We start from the raw sequence: 14,959 nt of genomic DNA on the forward strand, positions 1-14,959 counted from the left end.
TCCGGTGCAATGACCATTGTGCAAAGGGCGCCGAGACTTCAAGCGAGTAGTGCGATAATCTGGGACAACGTTTATTGTGCAAATGTAGATTCTCTTCAGTGTGCAATTGGAGCAGATGCTACTAGCATGAGTGGCCAGTATTGGTCAACAACAGATATGCAAATAGTGCAGCGTGGCGAGACTACTACAATGAGTGCACGAGTCATATATAATTGTCTTCTTCCAGCTCCTTCCCCCAGGCAAGTGCTATCGAACAATGCAAACAAAAACTAGCAGACATTCCAACACTTTCGTCCCGCTTACCGTTAACTTCTTAAACAGTTCACTTACAATTGCATTGTAACATGCTGCCAATTTGTCTTGAGATTGTTGTCCCATCTCTGTCGGGCCAATTATACATTATTCGTGCATTCACTGTAGTAGTCTCGCCACTCTGCACAATTTGCATATCTGTTGTTGACCAATACTGGCCACTCATGTGGTTGAGAAGTATCTGCACCATTTGCACAATGGACACTGTTCCAGATTATCGCACTACGATTCGCTTTATACTGCTTAAATTTCTCGAAGTCTCTTCACGTTTTGCAAAATTGTCACTGTACCAGATTATTGCTCGATCAGTCATTTCAAATTGCTCTAAATTGCTAGAGGACTCTGCATCATTTGCACAATTGTCAAAAAATAAAAAATAACACAAAATTTGCATTGACATGACCACATTACCGCTAACCTTTCATTGCTCAGTGATTCTCTGTACTTTGGTCTCATGTGATTATGTCTCCAAAGTATTTTCTGTCAAATGGCTATCCGTTATCGCACGAGAGGGGCTCCAAGTACCGGAGACAAATTCCTTGTATGTTTCTGACATACTCGGCAAATATAGATTCTGATTTTTATTCTGCTGATTCTGATTGAATTTATCTAATCTACTCCTTCTAATACTGCCATTCACTCGACTGTAATGTATTCCTCGGAAGTGGTTCGGGTTCATAAACCGTGGCTTTGAGGTCCACACAATAATGTGCAATAATTACGTATCATTTAAAGATCCATACCTTCGTATCCTTAGCCTCGAGCGAATTAAAAGCACTGATGTGATAAAATCGTGACGTATCACGTGATACTAATATATATATATATATATATATATATATATATATGTAGATATATGTGTGTATAGATTTTTTTTTTTTTTTACTGTCGGAAAAGGAGATACGGGATGTTTAAAAAAGGTACGTGAAGATTCTGTCTCCTAATAAAGAGATGGTAAGTCATAAGAGAGAGAATGACTGCATTATAATTTAGGTCAACCACCGATAAGAAAACGATTCCACGAGAATCTAAAGTGAAAAAGCTTACAGCACCTGGTATTCCCAGGCGGTCTCCCATCCAAGTACTAACCAGGCCCGCCCCTGCTTAGCTTCCGAGATCGACGAGATCGGGCGTTCTCAGGGTAGTATGGCCGTAAGCCACATGGTTACCTGAAAAGCAACATTTTATATTTAAAAAATATCAAATTTCGCTTAAAAATATCGAGCGGATCGCGTCATTTTTTATTCTCCAATTGTTGGCTGGTCTATTTTGGAGTTTTTTGTGTGGATGATGCAAACTCATTCTCAACACTACAAATATGTGATCAGATCATAGATTTTGAAAAGTTAACACACGAGAGAATTTGAGAACTTGCACGCTGCCAAAACTCAGACAAGAGCATGCAAAATCCTCTTGGACCCTCCACATCCTGGTCACCAACTCTTCAGAAACAGAGTCATCTTTATTTGCCATGTATGTCCAAAAAACACACAAGGAATTTGGTAGTTGGAGCCACTCTCGTACGACAACAGACAGTCAATTGACAGAGAACACTTTTGAGACATAAAGACGTTGACAAAAAACAGTCACTGAGCAATTTAGGGTTGCTAGCTATCGTAATGCCGGTTCATTTTTTTTGGACAATTGTGCAAAAAGATGCAGAGTCCTCTAGCATTTAGAGCAGTTCGAAAGACTAATATTGCAATAGTCCGGTGCAATGACCATTGTGCAAAGGGCGCCGAGACTTCAAGCGAGTAGTGCGATAATCTGGGACAACGTTTATTGTGCAAATGTAGATTCTCTTCAGTGTGCAATTGGAGCAGATGCTACTAGCATGAGTGGCCAGTATTGGTCAACAACAGATATGCAAATAGTGCAGCGTGGCGAGACTACTACAATGAGTGCACGAGTCATATATAATTGTCTTCTTCCAGCTCCTTCCCCCAGGCAAGTGCTATCGAACAATGCAAACAAAAACTAGCAGACATTCCAACACTTTCGTCCCGCTTACCGTTAACTTCTTAAACAGTTCACTTACAATTGCATTGTAACATGCTGCCAATTTGTCTTGAGATTGTTGTCCCATCTCTGTCGGGCCAATTATACATTATTCGTGCATTCACTGTAGTAGTCTCGCCACTCTGCACAATTTGCATATCTGTTGTTGACCAATACTGGCCACTCATGTGGTTGAGAAGTATCTGCACCATTTGCACAATGGACACTGTTCCAGATTATCGCACTACGATTCGCTTTATACTGCTTAAATTTCTCGAAGTCTCTTCACGTTTTGCAAAATTGTCACTGTACCAGATTATTGCTCGATCAGTCATTTCAAATTGCTCTAAATTGCTAGAGGACTCTGCATCATTTGCACAATTGTCAAAAAATAAAAAATAACACAAAATTTGCATTGACATGACCACATTACCGCTAACCTTTCATTGCTCAGTGATTCTCTGTACTTTGGTCTCATGTGATTATGTCTCCAAAGTATTTTCTGTCAAATGGCTATCCGTTATCGCACGAGAGGGGCTCCAAGTACCGGAGACAAATTCCTTGTATGTTTCTGACATACTCGGCAAATATAGATTCTGATTTTTATTCTGCTGATTCTGATTGAATTTATCTAATCTACTCCTTCTAATACTGCCATTCACTCGACTGTAATGTATTCCTCGGAAGTGGTTCGGGTTCATAAACCGTGGCTTTGAGGTCCACACAATAATGTGCAATAATTACGTATCATTTAAAGATCCATACCTTCGTATCCTTAGCCTCGAGCGAATTAAAAGCACTGATGTGATAAAATCGTGACGTATCACGTGATACTAATATATATATATATATATATATATATATATATATATGTAGATATATGTGTGTATAGATTTTTATTTTTTTTTACTGTCGGAAAAGGAGATACGGGATGTTTAAAAAAGGTACGTGAAGATTCTGTCTCCTAATAAAGAGATGGTAAGTCATAAGAGAGAGAATGACTGCATTATAATTTAGGTCAACCACCGATAAGAAAACGATTCCACGAGAATCTAAAGTGAAAAAGCTTACAGCACCTGGTATTCCCAGGCGGTCTCCCATCCAAGTACTAACCAGGCCCGCCCCTGCTTAGCTTCCGAGATCAGACGAGATCGGGCGTTCTCAGGGTAGTATGGCCGTAAGCCACATGGTTACCTGAAAAGCAACATTTTATATTTAAAAAATATCAAATTTCGCTTAAAAATATCGAGCGGATCGCGTCATTTTTTATTCTCCAATTGTTGGCTGGTCTATTTTGGAGTTTTTTGTGTGGATGATGCAAACTCATTCTCAACACTACAAATATGTGATCAGATCATAGATTTTGAAAAGTTAACACACGAGAGAATTTGAGAACTTGCACGCTGCCAAAACTCAGACAAGAGCATGCAAAATCCTCTTGGACCCTCCACATCCTGGTCACCAACTCTTCAGAAACAGAGTCATCTTTATTTGCCATGTATGTCCAAAAAACACACAAGGAATTTGGTAGTTGGAGCCACTCTCGTACGACAACAGACAGTCAATTGACAGAGAACACTTTTGAGACATAAAGACGTTGACAAAAAACAGTCACTGAGCAATTTAGGGTTGCTAGCTATCGTAATGCCGGTTCATTTTTTTTGGACAATTGTGCAAAAAGATGCAGAGTCCTCTAGCATTTAGAGCAGTTCGAAAGACTAATATTGCAATAGTCCGGTGCAATGACCATTGTGCAAAGGGCGCCGAGACTTCAAGCGAGTAGTGCGATAATCTGGGACAACGTTTATTGTGCAAATGTAGATTCTCTTCAGTGTGCAATTGGAGCAGATGCTACTAGCATGAGTGGCCAGTATTGGTCAACAACAGATATGCAAATAGTGCAGCGTGGCGAGACTACTACAATGAGTGCACGAGTCATATATAATTGTCTTCTTCCAGCTCCTTCCCCCAGGCAAGTGCTATCGAACAATGCAAACAAAAACTAGCAGACATTCCAACACTTTCGTCCCGCTTACCGTTAACTTCTTAAACAGTTCACTTACAATTGCATTGTAACATGCTGCCAATTTGTCTTGAGATTGTTGTCCCATCTCTGTCGGGCCAATTATACATTATTCGTGCATTCACTGTAGTAGTCTCGCCACTCTGCACAATTTGCATATCTGTTGTTGACCAATACTGGCCACTCATGTGGTTGAGAAGTATCTGCACCATTTGCACAATGGACACTGTTCCAGATTATCGCACTACGATTCGCTTTATACTGCTTAAATTTCTCGAAGTCTCTTCACGTTTTGCAAAATTGTCACTGTACCAGATTATTGCTCGATCAGTCATTTCAAATTGCTCTAAATTGCTAGAGGACTCTGCATCATTTGCACAATTGTCAAAAAATAAAAAATAACACAAAATTTGCATTGACATGACCACATTACCGCTAACCTTTCATTGCTCAGTGATTCTCTGTACTTTGGTCTCATGTGATTATGTCTCCAAAGTATTTTCTGTCAAATGGCTATCCGTTATCGCACGAGAGGGGCTCCAAGTACCGGAGACAAATTCCTTGTATGTTTCTGACATACTCGGCAAATATAGATTCTGATTTTTATTCTGCTGATTCTGATTGAATTTATCTAATCTACTCCTTCTAATACTGCCATTCACTCGACTGTAATGTATTCCTCGGAAGTGGTTCGGGTTCATAAACCGTGGCTTTGAGGTCCACACAATAATGTGCAATAATTACGTATCATTTAAAGATCCATACCTTCGTATCCTTAGCCTCGAGCGAATTAAAAGCACTGATGTGATAAAATCGTGACGTATCACGTGATACTAATATATATATATCTATATAGATATATATATGTAGATATATGTGTGTATAGATTTTTATTTTTTTTTACTGTCGGAAAAGGAGATACGGGATGTTTAAAAAAGGTACGTGAAGATTCTGTCTCCTAATAAAGAGATGGTAAGTCATAAGAGAGAGAATGACTGCATTATAATTTAGGTCAACCACCGATAAGAAAACGATTCCACGAGAATCTAAAGTGAAAAAGCTTACAGCACCTGGTATTCCCAGGCGGTCTCCCATCCAAGTACTAACCAGGCCCGCCCCTGCTTAGCTTCCGAGATCGGACGAGATCGGGCGTTCTCAGGGTAGTATGGCCGTAAGCCACATGGTTACCTGAAAAGCAACATTTTATATTTAAAAAATATCAAATTTCGCTTAAAAATATCGAGCGGATCGCGTCATTTTTTATTCTCCAATTGTTGGCTGGTCTATTTTGGAGTTTTTTGTGTGGATGATGCAAACTCATTCTCAACACTACAAATATGTGATCAGATCATAGATTTTGAAAAGTTAACACACGAGAGAATTTGAGAACTTGCACGCTGCCAAAACTCAGACAAGAGCATGCAAAATCCTCTTGGACCCTCCACATCCTGGTCACCAACTCTTCAGAAACAGAGTCATCTTTATTTGCCATGTATGTCCAAAAAACACACAAGGAATTTGGTAGTTGGAGCCACTCTCGTACGACAACAGACAGTCAATTGACAGAGAACACTTTTGAGACATAAAGACGTTGACAAAAAACAGTCACTGAGCAATTTAGGGTTGCTAGCTATCGTAATGCCGGTTCATTTTTTTTGGACAATTGTGCAAAAAGATGCAGAGTCCTCTAGCATTTAGAGCAGTTCGAAAGACTAATATTGCAATAGTCCGGTGCAATGACCATTGTGCAAAGGGCGCCGAGACTTCAAGCGAGTAGTGCGATAATCTGGGACAACGTTTATTGTGCAAATGTAGATTCTCTTCAGTGTGCAATTGGAGCAGATGCTACTAGCATGAGTGGCCAGTATTGGTCAACAACAGATATGCAAATAGTGCAGCGTGGCGAGACTACTACAATGAGTGCACGAGTCATATATAATTGTCTTCTTCCAGCTCCTTCCCCCAGGCAAGTGCTATCGAACAATGCAAACAAAAACTAGCAGACATTCCAACACTTTCGTCCCGCTTACCGTTAACTTCTTAAACAGTTCACTTACAATTGCATTGTAACATGCTGCCAATTTGTCTTGAGATTGTTGTCCCATCTCTGTCGGGCCAATTATACATTATTCGTGCATTCACTGTAGTAGTCTCGCCACTCTGCACAATTTGCATATCTGTTGTTGACCAATACTGGCCACTCATGTGGTTGAGAAGTATCTGCACCATTTGCACAATGGACACTGTTCCAGATTATCGCACTACGATTCGCTTTATACTGCTTAAATTTCTCGAAGTCTCTTCACGTTTTGCAAAATTGTCACTGTACCAGATTATTGCTCGATCAGTCATTTCAAATTGCTCTAAATTGCTAGAGGACTGTGCATCATTTGCACAATTGTCAAAAAATAAAAAATAACACAAAATTTGCATTGACATGACCACATTACCGCTAACCTTTCATTGCTCAGTGATTCTCTGTACTTTGGTCTCATGTGATTATGTCTCCAAAGTATTTTCTGTCAAATGGCTATCCGTTATCGCACGAGAGGGGCTCCAAGTACCGGAGACAAATTCCTTGTATGTTTCTGACATACTCGGCAAATATAGATTCTGATTTTTATTCTGCTGATTCTGATTGAATTTATCTAATCTACTCCTTCTAATACTGCCATTCACTCGACTGTAATGTATTCCTCGGAAGTGGTTCGGGTTCATAAACCGTGGCTTTGAGGTCCACACAATAATGTGCAATAATTACGTATCATTTAAAGATCCATACCTTCGTATCCTTAGCCTCGAGCGAATTAAAAGCACTGATGTGATAAAATCGTGACGTATCACGTGATACTAATATATATATATATATATATATATATATATATAGATATATATATGTAGATATATGTGTGTATAGATTTTTTTTTTTTTTTACTGTCGGAAAAGGAGATACGGGATGTTTAAAAAAGGTACGTGAAGATTCTGTCTCCTAATAAAGAGATGGTAAGTCATAAGAGAGAGAATGACTGCATTATAATTTAGGTCAACCACCGATAAGAAAACGATTCCACGAGAATCTAAAGTGAAAAAGCTTACAGCACCTGGTATTCCCAGGCGGTCTCCCATCCAAGTACTAACCAGGCCCGCCCCTGCTTAGCTTCCGAGATCGGACGAGATCGGGCGTTCTCAGGGTAGTATGGCCGTAAGCCACATGGTTACCTGAAAAGCAACATTTTATATTTAAAAAATATCAAATTTCGCTTAAAAATATCGAGCGGATCGCGTCATTTTTTATTCTCCAATTGTTGGCTGGTCTATTTTGGAGTTTTTTGTGTGGATGATGCAAACTCATTCTCAACACTACAAATATGTGATCAGATCATAGATTTTGAAAAGTTAACACACGAGAGAATTTGAGAACTTGCACGCTGCCAAAACTCAGACAAGAGCATGCAAAATCCTCTTGGACCCTCCACATCCTGGTCACCAACTCTTCAGAAACAGAGTCATCTTTATTTGCCATGTATGTCCAAAAAACACACAAGGAATTTGGTAGTTGGAGCCACTCTCGTACGACAACAGACAGTCAATTGACAGAGAACACTTTTGAGACATAAAGACGTTGACAAAAAACAGTCACTGAGCAATTTAGGGTTGCTAGCTATCGTAATGCCGGTTCATTTTTTTTGGACAATTGTGCAAAAAGATGCAGAGTCCTCTAGCATTTAGAGCAGTTCGAAAGACTAATATTGCAATAGTCCGGTGCAATGACCATTGTGCAAAGGGCGCCGAGACTTCAAGCGAGTAGTGCGATAATCTGGGACAACGTTTATTGTGCAAATGTAGATTCTCTTCAGTGTGCAATTGGAGCAGATGCTACTAGCATGAGTGGCCAGTATTGGTCAACAACAGATATGCAAATAGTGCAGCGTGGCGAGACTACTACAATGAGTGCACGAGTCATATATAATTGTCTTCTTCCAGCTCCTTCCCCCAGGCAAGTGCTATCGAACAATGCAAACAAAAACTAGCAGACATTCCAACACTTTCGTCCCGCTTACCGTTAACTTCTTAAACAGTTCACTTACAATTGCATTGTAACATGCTGCCAATTTGTCTTGAGATTGTTGTCCCATCTCTGTCGGGCCAATTATACATTATTCGTGCATTCACTGTAGTAGTCTCGCCACTCTGCACAATTTGCATATCTGTTGTTGACCAATACTGGCCACTCATGTGGTTGAGAAGTATCTGCACCATTTGCACAATGGACACTGTTCCAGATTATCGCACTACGATTCGCTTTATACTGCTTAAATTTCTCGAAGTCTCTTCACGTTTTGCAAAATTGTCACTGTACCAGATTATTGCTCGATCAGTCATTTCAAATTGCTCTAAATTGCTAGAGGACTCTGCATCATTTGCACAATTGTCAAAAAATAAAAAATAACACAAAATTTGCATTGACATGACCACATTACCGCTAACCTTTCATTGCTCAGTGATTCTCTGTACTTTGGTCTCATGTGATTATGTCTCCAAAGTATTTTCTGTCAAATGGCTATCCGTTATCGCACGAGAGGGGCTCCAAGTACCGGAGACAAATTCCTTGTATGTTTCTGACATACTCGGCAAATATAGATTCTGATTTTTATTCTGCTGATTCTGATTGAATTTATCTAATCTACTCCTTCTAATACTGCCATTCACTCGACTGTAATGTATTCCTCGGAAGTGGTTCGGGTTCATAAACCGTGGCTTTGAGGTCCACACAATAATGTGCAATAATTACGTATCATTTAAAGATCCATACCTTCGTATCCTTAGCCTCGAGCGAATTAAAAGCACTGATGTGATAAAATCGTGACGTATCACGTGATACTAATATATATATATATATATATATATATATATATATATATATATATATATATATGTAGATATATATATGTAGATATATGTGTGTATAGATTTTTTTTTTTTTTTACTGTCGGAAAAGGAGATACAGGATGTTTAAAAAAGGTACGTGAAGTTTCTGTCTCCTAATAAAGAGATGGTAAGTCATAAGAGAGAGAATGACTGCATTATAATTTAGGTCAACCACCGATAAGAAAACGATTCCACGAGAATCTAAAGTGAAAAAGCTTACAGCACCTGGTATTCCCAGGCAGTCTCCCATCCAAGTACTAACCAGGCCCACCCCTGCTTAGCTTCCGAGATCAGGCGTTCTCAGGGTAGTATGGCCGTAAGCCACATGGTTACCTGAAAAAGCAACATTTTATATTTAAAAAATATCAAATTTCGCTTAAAAATCGAGCGGATCGCGTCATTTTTTATTCTCCAATTGTTGGCTGGTCTATTTTGGAGTTTTTTGTGTGGATGATGCAAACTCATTCTCAACACTACAAATATGTGATCAGATCATAGATTTTGAAAAGTTAACACACGAGAGAATTTGAGAACTTGCACGCTGCCAAAACTCAGACAAGAGCATGTAAAATCCTCTTGGACCCTCCACATCCTGGTCACCAGCTCTTCAGAAACAGAGTCATCTTTATTTGCCATGTATGTCCAAAAAACACACAAGGAATTTGGTAGTTGGAGCCACTCTTGTACGACAACAGACAGTCAATTGACAGAGAACACTTTTGAGACATAAAGACGTTGACAAAAAACAGTCACTGAGCAATTTAGGGTTGCTAGCTATCGTAATGCCGGTTCATTTTTTTTTTTGACAATTGTGCAAAAAGATGCAGAGTCCTCTAGCATTTAGAGCAGTTCGAAAGACTAATATTGCAATAGTCCGGTGCAATGACCATTGTGCAAAAGGCGCCGAGACTTCAAGCTAGTAGTGCGATAATCTGGGACAACGTTTATTGTGCAAATGTAGATTCTCTTCAGTGTGCAATTGGAGCAGATGCTACTAGCATGAGTGGCCAGTATTGGTCAACAACAGATATGCAAATAGTGCAGCGTGGCGAGACTACTACAATGAGTGCACGAGTCATATATAATTGTCTTCTTCCAGCTCCTTCCCCCAGGCAAGTGCTATCGAACAATGCAAACAAAAACCAGCAGACATTCCAACACTTTCGTCCCGCTTACCGTTAACTTCTTAAACAGTTCACTTACAATTGCATTGTAACATGCTGCCAATTTGTCTTGAGATTGTTGTCCCATCTCTGTCGGGCCAATTATACATTATTCGTGCATTCACTGTAGTAGTCTCGCCACTCTGCACAATTTGCATATCTGTTGTTGACCAATACTGGCCACTCATGTGGTTGAGAAGTATCTGCACCATTTGCACAATGGACACTGTTCCAGATTATCGCACTACGATTCGCTTTATACTGCTTAAATTTCTCGAAGTTTCTTCACATTTTGCAAAATTGTCACTGTACCAGATTATTGCTCGATCAGTCATTTCAAATTGCTCTAAATTGCTAGAGGACTCTGCATCATTTGCACAATTGTCAAAAAATAAAAAATAACAAAATTTGCATTGACATGACCACATTACCGCTAACCTTTCATTGCTCAGTGATTCTCTGTACTTTGGTCTCATGTGATTATGTCTCCAAAGTATTTTCTGTCAAATGGCTATCCGTTATCGCACGAGAGGGGCTCCAAGTACCGGAGACAAATTCCTTGTATGTTTCTGACATACTCGGCAAATATAGATTCTGATTTTTATTCTGCTGATTCTGATTGAATTTATCTAATCTACTCCTTCTAATACTGCCATTCACTCGACTGTAATGTATTCCTCGGAAGTGGTTCGGGTTCATAAACCGTGGCTTTTAGGTCCACACAATAATGTGCAATAATTACGTATCATTTAAAGATCCATACCTTCGTATCCTTAGCCTCGAGCGAATTAAAAGCACTGATGTAATAAAATCGTGACGTATCACGTGATACTAATATATATATCTATATATCTATATAGATATATATATGTAGATATATGTGTGTATAGATTTTTATTTTTTTTTACTCTCGGAAAAGGAGATACAGGATGTTTAAAAAAGGTACGTGAAGATTCTGTCTCCTAATAAAGAGATGGTAAGTCATAAGAGAGAGAATGACTGCATTATAATTTAGGTCAACCACCGATAAGAAAACGATTCCACGAGAATCTAAAGTGAAAAAGCTTACAGCACCTGGTATTCCCAGGCGGTCTCCCATCCAAGTACTAACCAGGCCCGCCCCTGCTTAGCTTCCGAGATCAGACGAGATCGGGCGTTCTCAGGGTAGTATGGCCGTAAGCCACATGGTTACCTGAAAAGCAACATTTTATATTTAAAAAATCAAATTTCGCTTAAAAATATCGAGCGGATCGCGTCATTTTTTATTCTCCAATTGTTGGCTGGTCTATTTTGGAGTTTTTTGTGTGGATGATGCAAACTCATTCTCAACACTACAAATATGTGATCAGATCATAGATTTTGAAAAGTTAACACACGAGAGAATTTGAGAACTTGCACGCTGCCAAAACTCAGACAAGAGCATGCAAAATCCTCTAGGACCCTCCACATCCTGGTCACCAATTCTTCAGAAACAGAGTCATCTTTATTTGCCATGTATGTCCAAAAAACACAAGGACGGTGGTAGTTGGAGCCACTCTCGTACGACAACAGACAGTCAATTGACAGAGAACACTTTTGAGACATAAAGACGTTGACAAAAAACAGTCACTGAGCAATTTAGGGTTGCTAGCTATCGTAATGCCGGTTCATTTTTTTTTGACAATTGTGCAAAAAGATGCAGAGTCCTCTAGCATTTAGAGCAGTTCGAAAGACTAATATTGCAATAGTCCGATGCAATGACCATTGTGCAAAGGGCGCCGAGACTTCAAGCAAGTAGTGCGATAATCTGGGACAACGTTTATTGTGCAAATGTAGATTCTCTTCAGTGTGCAATTGGAGCAGATGCTACTAGCACGAGTGGCCAGTATTGGTCAACAACAGATATGCAAATAGTGCAGCGTGGCGAGACTACTACAATGAGTGCACGAGTCATATATAATTGTCTTCTTCCAGCTCCTTCCCCCAGGCAAGTGCTATCGAACAATGCAAACAAAAACTAGCAGACATTCCAACACTTTCGTCCCGCTTACCGTTAACTTCTTAAACAGTTCACTTACAATTGCATTGTAACATGCTGCCAATTTGTCTTGAGATTGTTGTCCCATCTCTGTCGGGCCAATTATACATTATTCGTGCATTCACTGTAGTAGTCTCGCCACTCTGCACAATTTGCATATCTGTTGTTGACCAATACTGGCCACTCATGTGGTTGAGAAGTATCTGCACCATTTGCACAATGGACACTGTTCCAGATTATCGCACTACGATTCGCTTTATACTGCTTAAATTTCTCGAAGTCTCTTCACGTTTTGGGAAATTGTCACTGTACCAGATTATTGCTCGATCAGTCATTTCAAATTGCTCTAAATTGCTAGAGGACTCTGCATCATTTGCACAATTGTCAAAAAATAAAAAATAACACAAAATTTGCATTGACATGACCACATTACCGCTAACCTTTCATTGCTCAGTGATTCTCTGTACTTTGGTCTCATGTGATTATGTCTCCAAAGTATTTTCTGTCAAATGGCTATCCGTTGTCGCATGAGAGGGGCTCCAAGTACTGGAGACAAAGTCCTTGTATGTTTCTGACATACTCTGCAAATATAGATTCTGATTTTTATTCTGCTGATTCTGATTGAATTTACTCTATCTAATCTACTCCTTCTAATACTGCCATTCACTCGACTATAATGTATTCCTCGGAAGTGGTTCGGGTTCATAAACCGTGGCTTTGAGGTCCACACAATAATGTGCAATAATTACGTATCATTTAAAGATCCATACCTTCGTATCCTTACCCTCGAGCTAATTAAAAGCACTGATGTGATAAAATCGTGACGTATCACGTGATACTAATATATATATATATATCTATATAAAGAAGAAGAAGAAGAAGAGGTGGAAAGCGGGTTCTTCGGCAGAAAGAGAAGAGGAAAACACAGAGCCTAGAACTGAATGTGGGGACTTTGAATGTTGGGACTATGACAGGAAAATCCCGGGAGTTGGTTGACATGATGATTAGGAGAAAGGTTGATATATTGTGTGTCCAGGAGACCAGGTGGAAAGGCAGTAAGGCTAGAAGTTTAGGGGCAGGGTTTAAATTATTTTACCATGGTGTAGATGGGAAGAGAAATGGAGTCGGGGTTAATTTAAAAGAAGAGTTGGCTAAGAATGTCTTGGAGGTGAAAAGAGTATCAGATCGAGTGATGAGGCTGAAATTTGAAATTGAGGGTGTTATGTGTAATGTGATTAGTGGCTATGCCCCACAGGTAGGATGTGACCTAGAGGTGAAAGAGAAATTCTGGAAGGAGCTAGATGATGTAGTTCTGAGCATCCCAGACAGAGAGAGAGTCGTAATTGGTGCAGATTGTAATGGACATGTTGGTGAAGGTAATAAGGGTGATGAAGAAGTGATGGGTAAGTACGGTATCCAGGAAAGGAACTTGGAGGGACAGATGGTGGTAGACTTTGCAACAAGGATGCAAATGGCTGTAGTGAACACTTTTTTTCCAGAAGAGGCACGAACATAAGGTGACCTACAAGAGCGGAGGTAGAAGCACACAGGTGGATTACATCTTGTGCAGACGATGTAATCTGAAGGAGGTTACCAACTGTAAGGTAGTGGTAGGGGAGAGTGTGGCTAGACAGCATAGGATGGTGGTGTGTAAGATGACTCTGGTGGTGGTGAGGAAAATTAGGAAGACAAAGGCAGAGAAGAGAACCATGTGGTGGAAGCTGAGACAGGACGAGTGTTGTGCAGCTTTTCGGGAAGAGGTGATACAGGCTCTCGGTGGACGGGAAGAGCTTCCAGAAGACTGGACCACTGCAGCCAAGGTGATCAGAGAAGCAGGCAGGAGAGTACTTGGTGTATCTTCTGGCAGGAAAGGAGAGAAGGAGACTTGGTGGTGGAACCTCACAGTACAGGAAATCATACAAGGAAAACGGTTAGCTAAGAAGAAGTGGGACACTGAGAGGACCGAGGAGAGGCGAAAGGAATACATTGAGATGCGACACAGGGCAAAGGTAGAGGTGGCAAAGGCAAAACAAGAGGCATATGATGACATGTATGGCAGGTTGGACACTAAAGAAGGAGAAAAGGATCTATACAGGCTGGCCAGACAGAGGGATAGAGATGGGATGGATGTGCAACAGGTTAGGGTGATTAAGGATAGAGATGGAAATATGTTGACTGGTGCCAGCAGTGTGCTAGGTAGATGGAAAGAATACTTCGAGGAGTTGATGAATGAGGAAAATGATAGAGAAGGGAGAGTAGAAGAGGCAAGTGTGGTGGACCAGGAAGTGGCAATGTTTAGTAAGGGGGAAGTTAGAAAGGCATTAAAGAGAATGAAAAATGGAAAGGCAGTTGGTCCTGATGACATTCCTGTGGAGGTATGGAAGCATCTAGGAGAGGTGGCTGTGGAGTTTTTGACCAGCTTGTTCAATAGAATTCTAGTGCGTGAGAAGATGCCTGAGGAATGGAGGAAAAGTGTACTGGTGCCCATTTTTAAGAACAAAGGTGATGTGCAGAGCT

At 40.1% G+C, this 14,959-nt stretch overlaps 5 non-coding genes and 1 pseudogene across 5 annotated transcripts; all 6 read right to left on the minus strand.

The window, feature by feature from the left end:
* Window positions 1-1,352: 1,352 nt before the first annotated feature.
* On the minus strand, window positions 1,353-1,470 carry LOC133474019 (5S ribosomal RNA). The gene has a single exon (XR_009787328.1). It is a non-coding gene; the product is annotated as a 5S ribosomal RNA (ribosomal RNA).
* Window positions 1,471-3,374: 1,904 nt separating this feature from the next.
* On the minus strand, window positions 3,375-3,493 carry LOC133474013 (5S ribosomal RNA). Its single transcript, XR_009787321.1, has one exon. It is a non-coding gene; the product is annotated as a 5S ribosomal RNA (ribosomal RNA).
* Window positions 3,494-5,391: 1,898 nt separating this feature from the next.
* Window positions 5,392-5,510, minus strand: LOC133474027 (5S ribosomal RNA). The gene has a single exon (XR_009787334.1). It is a non-coding gene; the product is annotated as a 5S ribosomal RNA (ribosomal RNA).
* Window positions 5,511-7,422: 1,912 nt separating this feature from the next.
* Window positions 7,423-7,541, minus strand: LOC133474012 (5S ribosomal RNA). The gene has a single exon (XR_009787320.1). It is a non-coding gene; the product is annotated as a 5S ribosomal RNA (ribosomal RNA).
* Window positions 7,542-9,475: 1,934 nt separating this feature from the next.
* On the minus strand, window positions 9,476-9,584 carry LOC133474024 (5S ribosomal RNA; annotated as a pseudogene).
* A 1,903-nt stretch (window positions 9,585-11,487) lies between these two features.
* On the minus strand, window positions 11,488-11,606 carry LOC133474014 (5S ribosomal RNA). Its single transcript, XR_009787322.1, has one exon. It is a non-coding gene; the product is annotated as a 5S ribosomal RNA (ribosomal RNA).
* Window positions 11,607-14,959: the final 3,353 nt, after the last annotated feature.

Source organism: Phyllopteryx taeniolatus, unplaced genomic scaffold (assembly GCF_024500385.1).
Source record: "Phyllopteryx taeniolatus isolate TA_2022b unplaced genomic scaffold, UOR_Ptae_1.2 contig_82, whole genome shotgun sequence".
Lineage (NCBI taxonomy): Eukaryota > Metazoa > Chordata > Actinopteri > Syngnathiformes > Syngnathidae > Phyllopteryx > Phyllopteryx taeniolatus.